General features: G+C 43.1%; 1 pseudogene; it reads left to right on the top strand.

Annotated features, from left to right (window-relative positions):
• The first annotated feature begins 8913 nt into the window (after positions 1–8913).
• On the top strand, positions 8914–10303 carry LOC119050935 (acidic leucine-rich nuclear phosphoprotein 32 family member A-like; annotated as a pseudogene).
• The last annotated feature ends 5217 nt before the right edge of the window (positions 10304–15520 follow it).

Below are 15520 nucleotides of genomic sequence, written 5' to 3'. Positions count from 1 at the left end.
ATATTCTGAATGCAAGACCTTTGTTATTTAAATGTAATTTTGTGTGCGTGTGTTTACAGATATACCAGCACAACTTTTTTTCCTAGAGTATAATACTTGGAGATAAAAGTACACAAACCATAAGTGTACATCTTGATGAATCATCACAAACTGAATATATCCAAGCATCAGGAAACAGGACCTTACCAGCACCCCAGAAGCCTGCTTATGCCCCTGTGGCGGCCTGAATTTCAGGGCCCTCTCCTGTTTTCATAGTTCGGTTTGGGCTCTTTTGAACTTTACATCAATGGAAACACTCAGTGTATTTCTTTTTGTGTCTTGTTTCATTTGTTCATTATGCTATGTCTCATATATACATATGAGACATATATAACCTCACTTTCACTGCTGCATAGAATTTCATTGTATGACTGCCTCGATTTTTTTATCGCAGAATTCCTCTGTGATCATTACATTCTGGCACTATTCACAAAAATGCTTATATGAATATTCTCCGATGCACATGCATATGCAGTCTGGGGCTATAATATAGTAGATATTGCAAAATAATTTTCCAAAATGTCTGTGCCAAACTGCAACCTTGCCAAAGTGTACAAGAGTTACTGTCATTCCATATATGGCATTATTTTCCCATATGAATTTAAACCATCTCAAGTTCCAGTAAACACATGTCCCCACAGAATACACACGCATTATTTAAAATTCACACTGAACATACCGATCTCTCTATCTTTCCCTCTCTTGCTCTCTTTTCTTTTCTGTAGGGTTAACATTATCAGTATTTGTTTTTAAAATATTCAATTTCCTACCTAGGTTTGGAAGGAGAGATGTTTCTGAAATGTTCTATTTTCATAAGGTTGTTGTTAATCATTGAGTTCATGGACCCCTTTAAGAATAAAACTTACAACCCTCCTTCTGTGTAAAATGCATTTATGCACAAATGCCCATAAAATTCTACCTGATCTACCGAGAAGACTCAGCCCCCAGAAGCCCTTCAGTTCCTGGACAAGGTCAAGGACTGCTTCTTAAGGCACTGACTTTAGCAGAGTAACTACTCTCAAGAGATCTTCCTGTTTTATTTCCTGCCTTTTCATTTGCCTCCTTGACTCCAGTGGAGAAACTCACAACTTTTTCCTTTGAAAGAATTATACCTCATTTCAAGGAGACAAGGCTCAGCCTCCCACTGGCAGTGGGAGCTGGATGACCTTGAGAGCCAGTTCTCTTGCCGACTGTCTCTTTCATTGCTCCCTGCCTCTGCTCTGCTCTCTCACAGCTGGTGTTGCCTGTAGAGCTAACTCACACATAGCCATGGTGCCCAGAGTTCCAACACTCCACCCACCAAGCTGGCTCAGTCTTTCTTTCCCATCTCCACATTTCCAAGAAGGGAATTATTCCCCAATGTTCACATTTCTAGGAGAAAAACAATTGGTCAGAAATCATGTGCCAGCGGGGAGGGTCAAATTGGTGCAGAGCCCTTGCCTGAGCCACCCACTAGAATCCTCAAAATACTCATGGCTGGCCCTGAGCCAGTGGAATTAAATCAATGTCTTGGGAGAAGAGCCATGCATTGGTAGATTCTTAAATCTACCAATTTCCTTGGTTTCCTTGGGTAATTCTGATGCTCAGAGAAGGCTGAAAACCAGCTGTGTTGGCCAAGGGCTGCGGACCATCTTTGAGTGAAAAAGTATACAGGATTGGAAAGCATTTCTGCAAAATCTAGAAAGTCATCTGCAGGAGTCTGTTAAATTCACAATACTTGGAGGAGCAAAGACCCTTCCAAATTTCATCCCACTGGTTTATTTTTTTCCTTTTATAAATGAAATACTTCGTGTTTATATTTTTGTCATTGAAATAATACATACTCAACAAAGAAAACCCTTTTTGAATACACATTACTTTGTATCATTTACAACCACAAATTAGAAGAAACTAGAAGGTCTGCTGAAAGCAACACTATCATCAAATGTAATCCTCTTCAGCCTTTTCTGTTTATATGACTCTTGCATTTTTTTGTAACTATAGTTATTATCACACTATGTCAATTAAATTTTTGTTTTTTTTCTTTAAATTTTTCTTTAAAATTCTTAAACCACCTAGCCGGTTTTCTTGGATATTATGTAAACTTAAAATATTATTTAAATTGTGTTTATTTTTAACATTATTTTAAAACATTTTCTAAACAGGAAGCCACAGAGGAGACTCTTCCCTGTATGTATTGAATCTCAGAGCCACAGAAAACAAGCCCTTGGGGTTGCTTCAAATCGGAAAAGCTTTTTGCTTTTTCAGTTTCTGAGTATCTCACTTTTGAATTTTTTTCTTTTCTCCTATTTTCTTTCTTTGTAAAGTATTTTTATTGATTATGCTATTACAGCTTTTCCAATTTTCTCCCTTTATCCCTACTCCACCTGTGCCCCCAACCCTCCAGCATTCCCTCCCCTTAGTTCATGTTCATGGGTTGTGCATGGAAGTCCTTTGAGTCCTGTCTCCTGTGCCATTTTTATCTCTCCCCGTCTATTTTATGCCTACCAGTTACGCTTCTTCCCTGTACCTTTTCCCCGCTATGCCTCCCTTCCCACTCCCCACTGAAAACCCTCCATGTGATCTCCATTTCTCTGATTCTGTTTTTGTTCTGGTTGTTTGCTTAGTTTTCGTTTTCATTGTTTTTCTTTTCTTTTAGGTTGATTTGTTGGTAGTTGTGAGTTTGTTGTCATTTTACCGTTCATATTTTTTATCTTCTTTTTCTTAGATAAGTCCCTTTAACATTGCATATAATAATGGCTTGGTGATAATGAACTCCTTTAACTTGACCTATCTGAGAAGCACTTTATCTGCCTTTCCATTTTAAATGAAAGCTTTGCTGAATAGAGTAATCTTGGATGTACCATATTTTTCAGACCATAAGACACACCTAGATTTTAGAGGAGGAAAATAGAAAAAAATTGAAGCAAAAAAAGTGGTAAAATATTTAATAACATAAATAATATAATATTTCACCAATGTAAATGTAAACAGAACTCAACAACAGCATTAACAACCATTATTCCTCCCGAATTTGGGGGCAGGGAAAAAAAGGTTCATCTTATAGTCCGAAAAATGTGGTAGGTCCAAAATAAAGCCTTTCCTGACTTCAAATATTTCTTTTCAGCCCCTTCTTGCCTGCAAGGTTTCTTTTGAGAAATCAGCTGATAGTCTAATGGAAACTCCTTTGTAGGTAACCACCTCCTTTTCTCTAGCTTCTTTTAGAATTCTCTCTGTATCTTTCATCTTGGGTAACTTAATGATGATGTGCCTTGGTGTGTTCCTCTTTGGGTCCAACTTCTTTGTGACTCTCTGGGCTTCCTGGACTTCCTGGAAGTCTATTTCCTTCATCAGATTGGGGAAGTTTTTCTTCATTATTTGTTCAAATAAGTTTTTAATTTCTTGCTGTTGTTCTTCTCCTTCTGGCATCCCTATAATTCAGATATTGGAGCATTTCAAGTTGTCGCAGAGGTTCCTAAGTCTCTCTTCATTTTTCTGAATTCTTGTTTCTTCCTTTTCTTCTGGGTGGATGTTTATTTTATTTCTTTTGTTCCAAATTGTTGCTTTGAGTCCTGGTTTCCTTCCTGTCACTGTTCATTCCCTGAATATTTTGCTTTATTTCACTTTGGGATCCTTCATTTGTTTTTTTTTCATTTTTAACCAAGCTCAATCAGTTCTGTGAGCATTTTGATTATCAGGGCTTTATTCTCCATGGGATAGGTGGACTATCTCCTCTTTGCTTAGTTACCTTTCTGAAGTTTTTTTGTGTTCTTTCATTTGGGCCATGTTTCTTTGTCTTGGTGCACCTGATAAGTTGTAAGGGGGTGGGGCCTTAGGTATTCACCTGGGCAGGGCAACCCTCTTTGCTGTGCTGTGGTGCTGCCTGTGGGGAAGAGGCCAGAGAGGGAACAGTGCAGCTTGCCTGCTGGTCCCTAGAACACTATTCAACAGACTCTTGTGTGAGACTGGGAGTTTCTCCCACTGTGTCAACCGCCGCAGTGCACAGCCAGCTCTGAGTCTCAGTTTCCCCTTGAGTCAGCCCCTTCTGCACAGCCAAGACCCACCCCCTTGGTCTACCACCTCACCTTGGTTTTTCTGAGTCGGTCCTCAAGGTCCTTGGCCTTACTGGTCTGGTTGTGCTGTTGGACTCCGTCTTTAATTCTGTGGTTGTCAGAGTTCCATACAGTTTGATTTTCTGGCACTTCTGGTTGTTTATTGATTTTAAATTAGTTGTTATCCTCCTTTTGGTTGTGCAAGAAAGCAAAGGGTTTCTACCTAGGCCCCCATCTTGGAGGGAACTCTCCTGTTTTCTTTATATAGGTGTGGGCCACACAAGGGCCTCTGTTTTTTATTAGCATGTATCTTTGAGCAACTTCTTAACCCTCTCTGTGCCTATGAAATAGGAATAATGATAATAATGCTACCTGTTTTCCACTTATGTATTTATTTGGTTTAACGAGAAAATATTTAGCATGTAGGATGCACCAGGTAGTGGTGTAGACGCTTCACAAACATCCACACGTTTAATCCTAACAGGGTTGTGAAGACTAAATGAATAAGTCACAGCGCAGCACATGGAGCAGAGGGCACCCTGATTCTCCACCTGCTCATTCCTTTCCTCCTCCGGACCTAACCTCCGCTGACAGCTGTGAGGGGCCTCCGCTCTGCCACGTGTGTGCACATTCTGCGAGAGGGCTTAGCTCTTTTCTGATGATTTTCCATCTGAATGAGATGTAGATTTGCTTTTCCATTTGCTTGTGATCTACTTATAACTGAGGTTAGTGCCGTTTTAGGGAAACTCAGAGTGAGAACAGTAGGCTCCTGGTTAAGCAGTGGCTTTCGAGGCTGCGTGTGGGTCTCCCATGCAAGGGAACAGGAGGAGTGAGGTCAGGGACACAGAAGACAGCAGGGCCCATGTTTGAGGAGTGGTGAGGATGCCAGTGTAGTGAAGCATCCAGTGTAGAGGAAGAGACTAGAGATGAACACGCTCACCGAGATGGGGAGGTGTATACAGACTAGAAGTTTGCCTGTGATGGCCTGGCCCCAAAGACACTGGGGGCCATACCAAGGAGTCTGCACTTCACTGTCTTCTTCAAAGCTTCCTTTCCCTCAGACACTTCTTTTTATTATAAACAGCTTTATTGAGATGCAACTCACATACCAAAAATTTACCCATCTACAGTGTACAATTGTACCATCACCACAACCCTCATGAGCCTCAGAGGGCCCCCCACTATCAGCAGCCCTCCCCCATTCTGCGCCCTCACTCCCAGCCCCAGCAACCACTTACCTACTTTCCATCTCTGCAGAGCTGCCTCTTCCGGACATTTCATGTAAATGAAACCACACAATACGCAGATCTTTCGTGACTGGCTCTTGTCACTCAGCATGTTTTCAAGGTCCATCCATGTTGTAGAATTTATTATTTTTATGGGTAAACAATATTGCTTTGTAGAATAAATGACATTTTGCTTATCCATTCATCAGTTCATGGATATTTGGCCTGTTGTTTCCATTTTTTGGCTATTATGAAGTATGCTATGAACATCCATGCTCCTATGTGGGCGTGTTCACATTTCTCTTGGGTATATATCCAAGAGAGTAGAATTGCTGAGCCATATGGTAACTACATGTTTAACTTTTTGTGGAATTGCCAACCTTTTTTTCCAAAGTGGCAGCACCACCTAACATCCCTACCATTGTATGAGGGTTCCAATTTCTCCACATCCTCACTAACACTTGGGATGGTGCATACTTTTGAGTACAGCCATCTTTATGGGTGTAAAGGGGTATTTCCTTGTGGTTTTGGTTCGCATTTCCCTATTACTAATGATGTTGACTTCTCTTCATACGTTTATTGGCCAGTTGCATATTTTCTTTGGGTAAAGGTCATTCAGATCCTTTGGCCATTTTTAATTGGGTTGTCTTTTCATTATTGAGTTGTAAAAGTTCTTCATATATTTTGGGTGTAAGTTTTGTATCAGAAATGTGTTGCAATTATCTTTACACTACACTGGTCTCAGCCAAAAGGCTGAGAAGCAATGCAAATATTTTTTATAGGTAACCTCATTTTATGGATTTTTTCACTTTCTCGACGGTATTGTTTGCAATACAAATGTTTTTAATTTTTTAAAAGATTTTATTTTTAGACAGGGGGGAAGGGAGGGAGAAAGACAAGGAGAGAAACATCGATGTGTAGTTGCCTCTCACACTCCCTGCACCAGGGAACCCAGACATGTGCCCTGACTGGGAATCAAACTAGTGACCCTTTGCTTCAAATTCTGGCACTCAATCCATTGAGCCACACCAGGCAGGGCCAAATGTTTTTAATTTTAATAAAGTTGAAATTATCTTTTGTTGCTGGTGCTTTTGTTGCCACATCTAAGGAGCCATTACTTAAGTTCTTGTAAATTTACTCCTACATTATGTTCTAAGAGTTTCATAGTTTTACCATATTTTTTGGACAATAAGACACACCCCTCCAAATTTGGGAGGAAAGGGGGGTGCATCTTATAATCTGAATGTAGCTTACCTGGCTTGCGGGGTGGGGGGCAGTGGCCTATGTTATTTATGTCATTAAATATTTCACCATAATTTTTGCTTCAGAATTATTTTTCCTATTTTCCTCTTCTAAAACCTAGGTGCTTCTTATGGTCCAGTGCAGCTTACAGTCCAAAAAATTCAGTGATTCTTGCATTTCTCTCTCACATTTAGGTCTGTGGTCCATTTTGAGTTATGCTTGTGCATGGCGTTCTGGAAGTCCCATCTTCATCACAGCCTTGAGCATCTCTTATTAAATAAAAAGTGTTTCAAATGTTTGACAACTGTGCTGGATTTCACAGTGGGAACTTGGGCTCATTATCTTTGAGATGCAAAAAATAACTGATTATTCTTCATAGTAAAAACAAATAAAACCCTGGTCTCTTAATTTGCTGAATATTTCTTCTTTCCTATCTTTGGTTCTCTCTTAGTTTCTCTCCCTCTCTCAAAATTCTTAACACTCCAAATGCTTACCTTTTCTTCGTGCCCCTTTTCAACTCATTTGTTATGTTTCAGTGTTGTAAGTGCATTGAAATATGAGAGCACACACACACACACATCGGTTGCTTCTCTGTACTAGCCTTTTCTTCAGGCTGGCCCAGGGCCATGCTCAGCTAGTGGTACTAATGACGTGGCTCTCCCATTCACCGTGCGTCTCTTTATACCAAACTGGAACACCCACCCAACTTATATATTTTAATTCTAATCTGAGGATATATGCATTGATTTTTAGAGTGGAAGGGAGAGAGAACATGCGAGAGAGAAACATCAATGTGAGAGAGAAAAACGAACCAGTTGCCTCCTATATGTGCCCCAACTGGGGATCAAACCGGCAACCTTTTGGTGTAGGGGACAATGTTCCAACCAATGGAGCCACACTGGCCAGGGCCAAACTAACTGTTTTCAAATTCAGTTTCTGCGTGTACTAAATGTGTAATTCTTGGGAAGTAATGTCCACAGCAGGCCTTGTGTGTAAAAGGCAGGATTAGATAAGATCAATCATGTTTAGGAAAATGATTTCATCAAGTTCAATATGAATTCAAATACAGTACTATACTACTCAAATCACACATTTGATTTACTTCCCTTAGCAATGCCTGGCCAATGCCACGTGGTCAGTAAATGGTAACTACTCTCATAGTAGTGCCACCCACTGAACTGAACCCACTGAGGCAGTGTGTGGCCGAGGAGACCACCAGCTGCTGCATGGGCCTGGGTCAGGTCCCATCTCTGGGTCCAGCCCAAGGGTTCAGGAGGCTGAGCAGGCTCAGGGGGGGATGCAGATTAGGTACAACCCCAAGAAGCACTATTTTTTTAATCTACTGCTATGTGTCAACAAATTTGCATAATCAGCTCTAATCCTTCCAGCTGACTGCACAGTGGATCCTTCACCATCCACGCTGTTTTCCTTCCTCTTAGGTGAACAAGTGGGGTTAGAATGGGATGCAGATCCCTCTCCCCGGGCGGCAGGGCCCTGTGTAAGCTGCTTATTTTGCCTTGTCCCACCGTCCTCTGCTTGTTCAGCACATCAGGTTCATCCCCACTCCAATGTCCCTCCCAGGGCCTGACCCCAGATTCCCTGGAGGCTGCTCCTGTCCCTGTGTCTCAGCTCTTGGACCTTTCTCTTAGAGGCATTCTCTGAGCACCCAGTGGAATGCGCCCCCTCGCCTCCACTTCCCTGTCTGTCCTACGACCACCTTGGCTTTTCCTCACACCTCTTTGTAACTTCTCTGTTTGTTTACTGCATGAAAAAGTAGCCCACAGGGTAGGGCCCCCCTGCCTCTTTAGCAGAGCATCCCTGTGCTCAGAGCAGGGCTGAGCGCTGGCAGGCATTCAAAACACCCCTAAAGTTATTAACTAGCTACAATGGAATATTATTCAGCTGTGAAAAAAGAATGAAATCGTGCCACTTTCATCCACGTGACAAGGTGGATAAAACTTGAGGGCATTGTGCTAAGTGAAACAAGGCAGACAGATAGGCGAATACAGCATGATCTCACATATATGTAGAATCTAAAAAACAAAACCAAACAAAAATGACCTCGTAGACACAGAGAACAGATTTCTGGTTGTGAGAGGTGGGGGCTGAGGGTGAAGGGGTGGGTGAAGCTAGTCAAAAGGTACAGTCATAAAAAACTTCCAGTTATAAAGTAAACGTCATGAGACATAATGTGCAGCACGGTAACTATGTGTCACATATTTTAGAGTTGCTAAGACAGTAAATATTAACGTTCTCATCACAAGACTTGAGCCGAGCTGGTTGAGCCTCCAAAGTCCTAAAACTCAGGGCCAAGGGTGCGGCATTTGTTGACTGAATTCTGCCAGTGGGAAGCCTCTGCGGAGAGCACTAGCAAGATGGACATGGACAAATCCATTCATTTATTTTTTAAAAATCCATATTGATTGATTGGTTGGTTGATTGATTTTGTAGAGAGAAGGGAAGAGAGGAAGAAAGAGGGAGGGCAACCAGTCAGTTTTCTCACCTATGAGCCCCAACCCAGGCATGTTTCCGGACAAGGAATTGAACCAGTGACCTTTTGCTTTGCAGGATGGCGACAAACCAACTGAGCGTACCAAATCCTTTCCTTTTTTTTTTTTTTAAATTTATTGTTGTTCAAGTACAGTTAGTTGTCTCTATTTTCCAACCACCACTCTCCCCACCTCCACCCTCAATCCTACCCCACTTTGGCTTTGTCCCTGGGTCCCTCATACATGTTCCTTGATGACACTTCTCCTCCTTCTCCCATTGCCCTCTTCCCCCCTCCCCTCTGGTTACTGTCAGTTTGTTCCTTATTTCAATGTTTGGTTATATTTTGCTCATTTGTTTCATTAGGTTCCACTTATTTTAAAGCTGCGGGACAGGACACCCTCTGATATAAAAGAGCTCATCCTGGACAACTGTTGTTGGAATGAAGGCAAAATCAAAGTTCTCACAGATGGGTAAATTTGAAAAACTAGAGTCTTTTTTTCCTCAACTGAGGACATTTTCTTAAAAATTGCTTATAAAGACAGAGGAAGGGAGTGAGAAACATTGAATGGTTGTCTCCCTCATGTGCCAAGACGGGATGGAACCTGCAACCCAGCTATGGGCCCAGACCAGGAATCAAAACCACAGTCTTTCTGTGACAGGACAATGCTCCAACCAACTGGGCCACATTGGCCAGGAGAATCTCGAGTTCTTAACTACAGTCCAGGTAGGCCTTAGCTCCATGGCAAACTTACCAATGTAAAACAAACTTAAGAAGCTTGAACTAAGCAATAACAGAATCTCAGGGGCCCTGGACATATTGGCAGAAAGTGTCCGAATCTCACACATCTAAATTTAAGTAGCAACAAAGTTAAAGGCCTCAGCACAATAGAGCCACCTAAAAAGAAAACATCAAGAGCTTAGAAGTTTTCAGTTGTGAGGTAACCAACCTGAACCACCGCCTAGAAAACGTGTTTAGGCTCCTCCTGCAATTTGCTTATCTCCATGGCTACCACCAGACTGACAAGGAGGCCGGCTCAGACGCCCAGGGCTATGTAGAGGGCCTGGACAGCAATGAGGACAAGGATGAGGAAGGCTCAGGTAGTGCAAGAGGAGGAGGAAGGTGAAGAGGAGATTGTGAGTGGAGAGGTGGAGGAGGAAGAAGAAGGTTATAATGACTGGGAAGTAGATGACAAGGAAGATGAAGATCTTGGTGAAGAAGAGAGGGGTCAGAAGGGAAGACAAGAACCTCGAGCTGAGGGAGAAGACAATGACTAAGTGGACAACCTGTTTTGAAACCCCCAATCCTGCCCCATGAAACTTATTTTTACTGATCCTAATGTTGCTGTGGGAACGAAAGAGAGAAAGTACACGGAGGATTGTCGGGGGCCGGGGGTGGGAGAGTGTGGAATAAAATGCTGTTTTTACTACTAAAAAAAAGTTCTCACCACAAGAAAAAAATAATGCAACTATGTGAAGTATTGGTATTGAGTTATCATTATGGTGATCATTTTGCAATGCATACAAATATTGAATCATTATGTTGTACACCTGAAAGTAATATATGTCAATTACACCTAAATATAAAATTAAAAAATAAAAAATTGAGAATAAAAAAATCATTAACTAGTTTATTGTTTTCATGAGTATGAGACATACAAAATTCTCTCTTTAGACAAGCGCTTTTTCACTTGGATTCCAACTGTCCACACAGGCTGGTGCTGCACTTGGCCTTGCACACAGTGGGCCTGTGGTCAGGGGGAACATCGAGGACCAGGAGTGGCCAGGTGGGGAGGAGTGGCATTTCTTCCTTCAGGCCCCGGGTTACACTAGACAGCAGGGGACAGAGAGGGGGCTCACCCCAGGCATGTTGGTGAAGAGCCAGCCTGGCCCAGGCTGGTGGCAGCTCAGCTCCTGCACCTGCAGTCCAGACCTTTGACTCCTGTTCTGGGTTGAACCTCTCACCTGGGCTGCATGGGCACGAGTTAGGAGCAGGGGGCTGAGGGTGGAGCCAGAACAAATTCTGACAATTCTGCGCCTGTGGGTCCTCCCTCATGTCTAAAATCAGAATACAAACAGTACCCATCTCATAGGTTGTTGTAAGCATGAAGTCATTTCACACATACAAAGTGCTTAGAATAGCACCTGATAGCTAAAGGTGTTAGCTAGCTGTGGTTATTACATGTAGGTAAGGAGGGAGGAAGTCGAGGAAACTAGTACTAGAGAAATAATGTGCTCAGCGCCTACCCCGGGGACCCCACACTTTGCATACAGCTGGAGCACAGTCTCTCTCCACAGAAGCCAACTGGCACACAAAGGAGCAGAGAAAAAAGCCGCTGTTGCCAAAGCCACAGAATAAAGGTTTACCCTGCTGACAAATGCAGTGCGGACACCTATTGTTCAAGCACACTCCCACCACTCCGCCCCCCACCCCCAACAACTAACTAGGAATCTGGGGCCTGTCTTCATTTCATCCATTTCTAGTTCAAGGTTAATCTGCAACCTCTCTGGAAAAACAGTGGGGGAAAAAAAGTGGTTAAAGTTAGAAACCAGGGTCCATGCACAGTTACATTCTAGGGAGATTATTATTATATGAAAGTCATTTCAAAACAAAAATACTTTTCAGCCTCCTCCTTTAGGAAAGTAATAGGTGGGTATGCTTAACAGTTTAAACAGGCTTGGCCCAGGCAGATCCTCAGCACCCTCCTTCATCTGTACGATCGGATTAGCTTTCTGTCCTCAGGAGAGGTCACTGGGAGCCCAGCTGCAAATGCAAATCTGTAATGAGAAAGGGCGAGGTCTCCAATCTCTACCAGCCAGAGTGAGAAACGGTTTCCTCAGTCACAGGTGATGCCAATTTCCTGGGTGAAATCACAGAGAGGAAGAAGTAAAAATAAAAATAAAAAAAGAGCCTGAACAATGAACTAACCTTGTTAACCAGTAAAGGCTTGTCCTTTACAAGCAATCACTGAGAATTGCAGACCAGATTCTAATCTGTTTTTCCTCCGTAATCCTCTCTCCAATCAATATCATCAATGGCAAGATGTATTATTCAGCATTTATTATTCAATTTGTGTTAATGGGTGAAACAGAGCAATTTGTGTTTTCACAACTAAGTTAACAGTTGCTTTTTGTGTAGCAATTAATGCTAAATTCTCAAGTTACAATATAACAATGAAGTTTGAATGGGTATAAAGACTTCTTTGCGGCCCTGGCTGGTGTAGCTCAGTGCATTGAGCGCAGGCCTGCGAAACAGAGGGTTCGATTCCCAGTCAGGGCACATGCCTGGGTTGCAGGTCAGTTCCCAGCAGGGGATGCATGAGAGGCAGCTATACATTGATGTTTCTCTCCCTCTCTTCTTCCCTTCCCCTCTAAAGATAAAGAAATAAAATCTTTAAAAAAAAGACTTCTTTGCCTCAGAATTAGAAATAGCAATTCTTCAATAACCTTGTAAATTTGTGGTTTAAATGTTATCTATGACTTAAATCATACACCTACACAGAAACACACACAGCTATATACAAGTACATTGTATTAAAGAACCGCCCCCCACAGATTCATGAAGCACTTGAAGCCACTTAGATCTTCAAATTTACTAGGCTGGATTTTTTAAAAATACTTGCTTGCTCCCCCCTCCTCCCCCACCCTCACCCTTGTCTTTCCAGGCACACTTATTGTCGGCATACGTTCAGTGAATGTGTCACGAGGCTCTGGGTCAGAGACTCATGTCCCTTGCCTTCTAGTACTTCACAGTCTAGCTGGGGAGGCAGATACAATTGTAACTCAAATATCAAATAGCTTTCACCAACCTGTGGAATCAAGAAAGTCACCATAATGTTTGCAATCCCAAATTCCTGTTCTTGCCCCTGCCTCCACACAGAGCTTCCTCCCGACTTTCCTGCCCCTCCCAGGGGCTGACAGCTAAAGGAGGATGAGCAAAGAAATGAACAAATAAATGAATGAAAATGTAAATATACTCCAATCAGGTATGTCTTCATATAGAGGGGTCGGCAAAGGCAGGTTTACAGCTGGGAGTATGAGAAAGTTTATTTTTGTGTTATTATTTATTGTATTATTTTCCATACCAACAACTGTAGGCCTACTTTTGCCCACCTTTGTAGGTATGAATATGTCCCTGAAAATGGATTCATTTTAAATCACATATTTTAAAATGCAAAGAGGGACCTTACTACTTAAAGCAATCTGATACTGGATCATTCTGTAAAGCAAGGGAATTACCACCATTTTGTAATGATCGTGATTAACCAACTTTATTTGGTTTGGATTATCAGACATGGATTTTTTTCCCTAGAGAACACATGTTTCACAATATGTAAGAAAATCATACTGTTACAGAACACACCCAAGGGGGTGTACGATACACTATTACTGAAAGGAACCCCCACTAGGTTTGCTATGCCCGTTGCCAGGGAAAGATGTCTCTCAATGCCAGAGATTTGTGAAAAGGAAAAAAATTATTTATTTAAAAACTATACAGATTTAGAGTAGTGATTTAATGTCTTTGTTAAAATATTAAAGTCCTTTAGGATACCCACAGATGCACCCAGTCCTTCCTTCTCCCTCTGTCCAGTCCAGGGTACTGTGTCTCAGGAAAAGAAGCAGAAGTCGGTGATTCAGGCTCCCAGCACCATCAGCCGTGTCACCACCACGACTTCCAGTTAATCCAAAGCCATGTGGCACCTTCTCATGACCAACCAGCAAGAGTCCTTTCACCCCTTTTCTTCCAGGCAAAGTCTCTCCTGCTTCCTAAGCCATGTGGCTCTGAGGGAGCACCTCAGAGCTGGGTGGTCCTGACTCTCTCTCGCCAAAGCTGAGAAGTACCCACTCTTCCAAAGCCACATGGTTCTTCCCTCCTAAGGCTACTGAGCCTGGGCTTAATCCCCAGGCCAATCTTCCTCTGTAGCCCCATTTCCGACTCCTCGGAAATCAGTTACACCTGTCAGCATTCCTGTATTCTTCCAGCTTTATTGGGCTGCCATAGTAAGTCTGGGCAGGTATGGCCCCATGGCACAGAGCCAATCATCTCCAAGGTCTCATACAGGTGCCGTAACCAGGGGGAGTTACCTCCAAGTTATATCTTGGGTGGAAGTCACTTCAATAGCCCTGGCTCAAAGCATAGCCACAGCTATTTAACATATCTATGAAACCAGTTAAAGGTTATAGATGTGTTAAATGACCATGCCAGAGGTTAGCGCAAAGTTGTTGCTATACAACACAGCTCTGAATGGCCCTGCTCCATGTGTCCCATCCCCCAGCTCAGACTGTGGGGGTGAGGGCATCCTATATATTTTTTCCTAATATTTCCTGGACACCTTGAGTTCTGGACCCCATTCCAAATCCATACTTTGGGCCCCCCTCTTGGCTGTACCATGTTATAGTATAGGAAGTCTTATAAAAGTTGAGATACCTGGAGGCCAAGCTCAAAGGCCCATCTGAGGAAGTGTTACAGAACAGAGGTCCAAGGGGGGGAGGAGTGGCAATATTTAGCCCACCCAGGGATGCCAAAAACTGTTACAGAAAACAGGGGCGTCTCCCAAGGATGGTATACTAATACCTACTGGGCTCGTCTGTCCGCCGCCAGAGGAAAAACATCTCTCAATGCCAGAGATTTGTGAAAAGGAAAGGAAAGGTTTATTTAAAGCTATACACAGACTTAAAGTAGTGGCCCAATGTCCCCATTAATATATCAAAGTCCTTTAGGATGACCACAGACGCCCACAGTGCTTCCTTTTCCCCTGCCCTAATTCAGGGTACTGTATCTCAGGAAAAGAAGTACACTCTGTGTTTCAGGCCGCTGGCATCGTCAGCTGTGTCACCGTCCAGGCTGGATCTCTAATTACTCCAAAGCCATGTGGCACCTTCTCACGGTCCACTGGCAAAGAGTTCTTTGTACCCATTTTTCCAGGCAAAGTCTCTCCTGCTTCCCAGGCCACATGGCCAAAGGGAGCACCCCAAAGCCATGTGGTCCTCTTCTACCAGAGCTGCAGAGGTCTGTACTCTGGCCAAAACCACATGGTTCTTTCCTTCAAATGGCTGTGGAGAGGGTAGGGTCACTACTCTGGCAAAGCCGAGTGGCGGTTCTCTGCTAAACCCACATGGTGATTCTCTCTCACATGGCTGAGGGAGTCCCCATTCTGGCTGAAAGCACGTGGTTTTCTCTCCTCACATGGCTAAGAGGAGGTCCTCACTCTGCCAAAACTGCGTGGCTCTCTCCACCACCTGGGCAAGAGGGGGTCCTCACCTTGCCCAAAACCTCATGGCTCTCCCTCCAGTGGCTGCCGCGTCTGTGTTTAAATCCCGGAGCCAGTCCTTCCTTGCAGCCCCATTTCCGACTCTTCCTACAGTCGGTTACACCTGCCAGGACTCCCATAGCCTCCCAGCTCTACTGGGCTGCCACACTGAGTCTGGACAGGTGCGGCCCCATGGTGTGGAGCCAATCAATTCCAAGCTCTCACAGCACTATAACTCAGGGGA

This window comes from Artibeus jamaicensis, unplaced genomic scaffold (assembly GCF_021234435.1).
Source record: "Artibeus jamaicensis isolate MK-2021 breed Jamaican fruit bat unplaced genomic scaffold, CSHL_Jam_final contig_864, whole genome shotgun sequence".
NCBI classification, from domain to species: Eukaryota; Metazoa; Chordata; class Mammalia; order Chiroptera; family Phyllostomidae; genus Artibeus; species Artibeus jamaicensis.
Note: the sequence above shows the minus strand (reverse complement) of the source record. Positions and strands in the feature narration are given on the sequence as shown.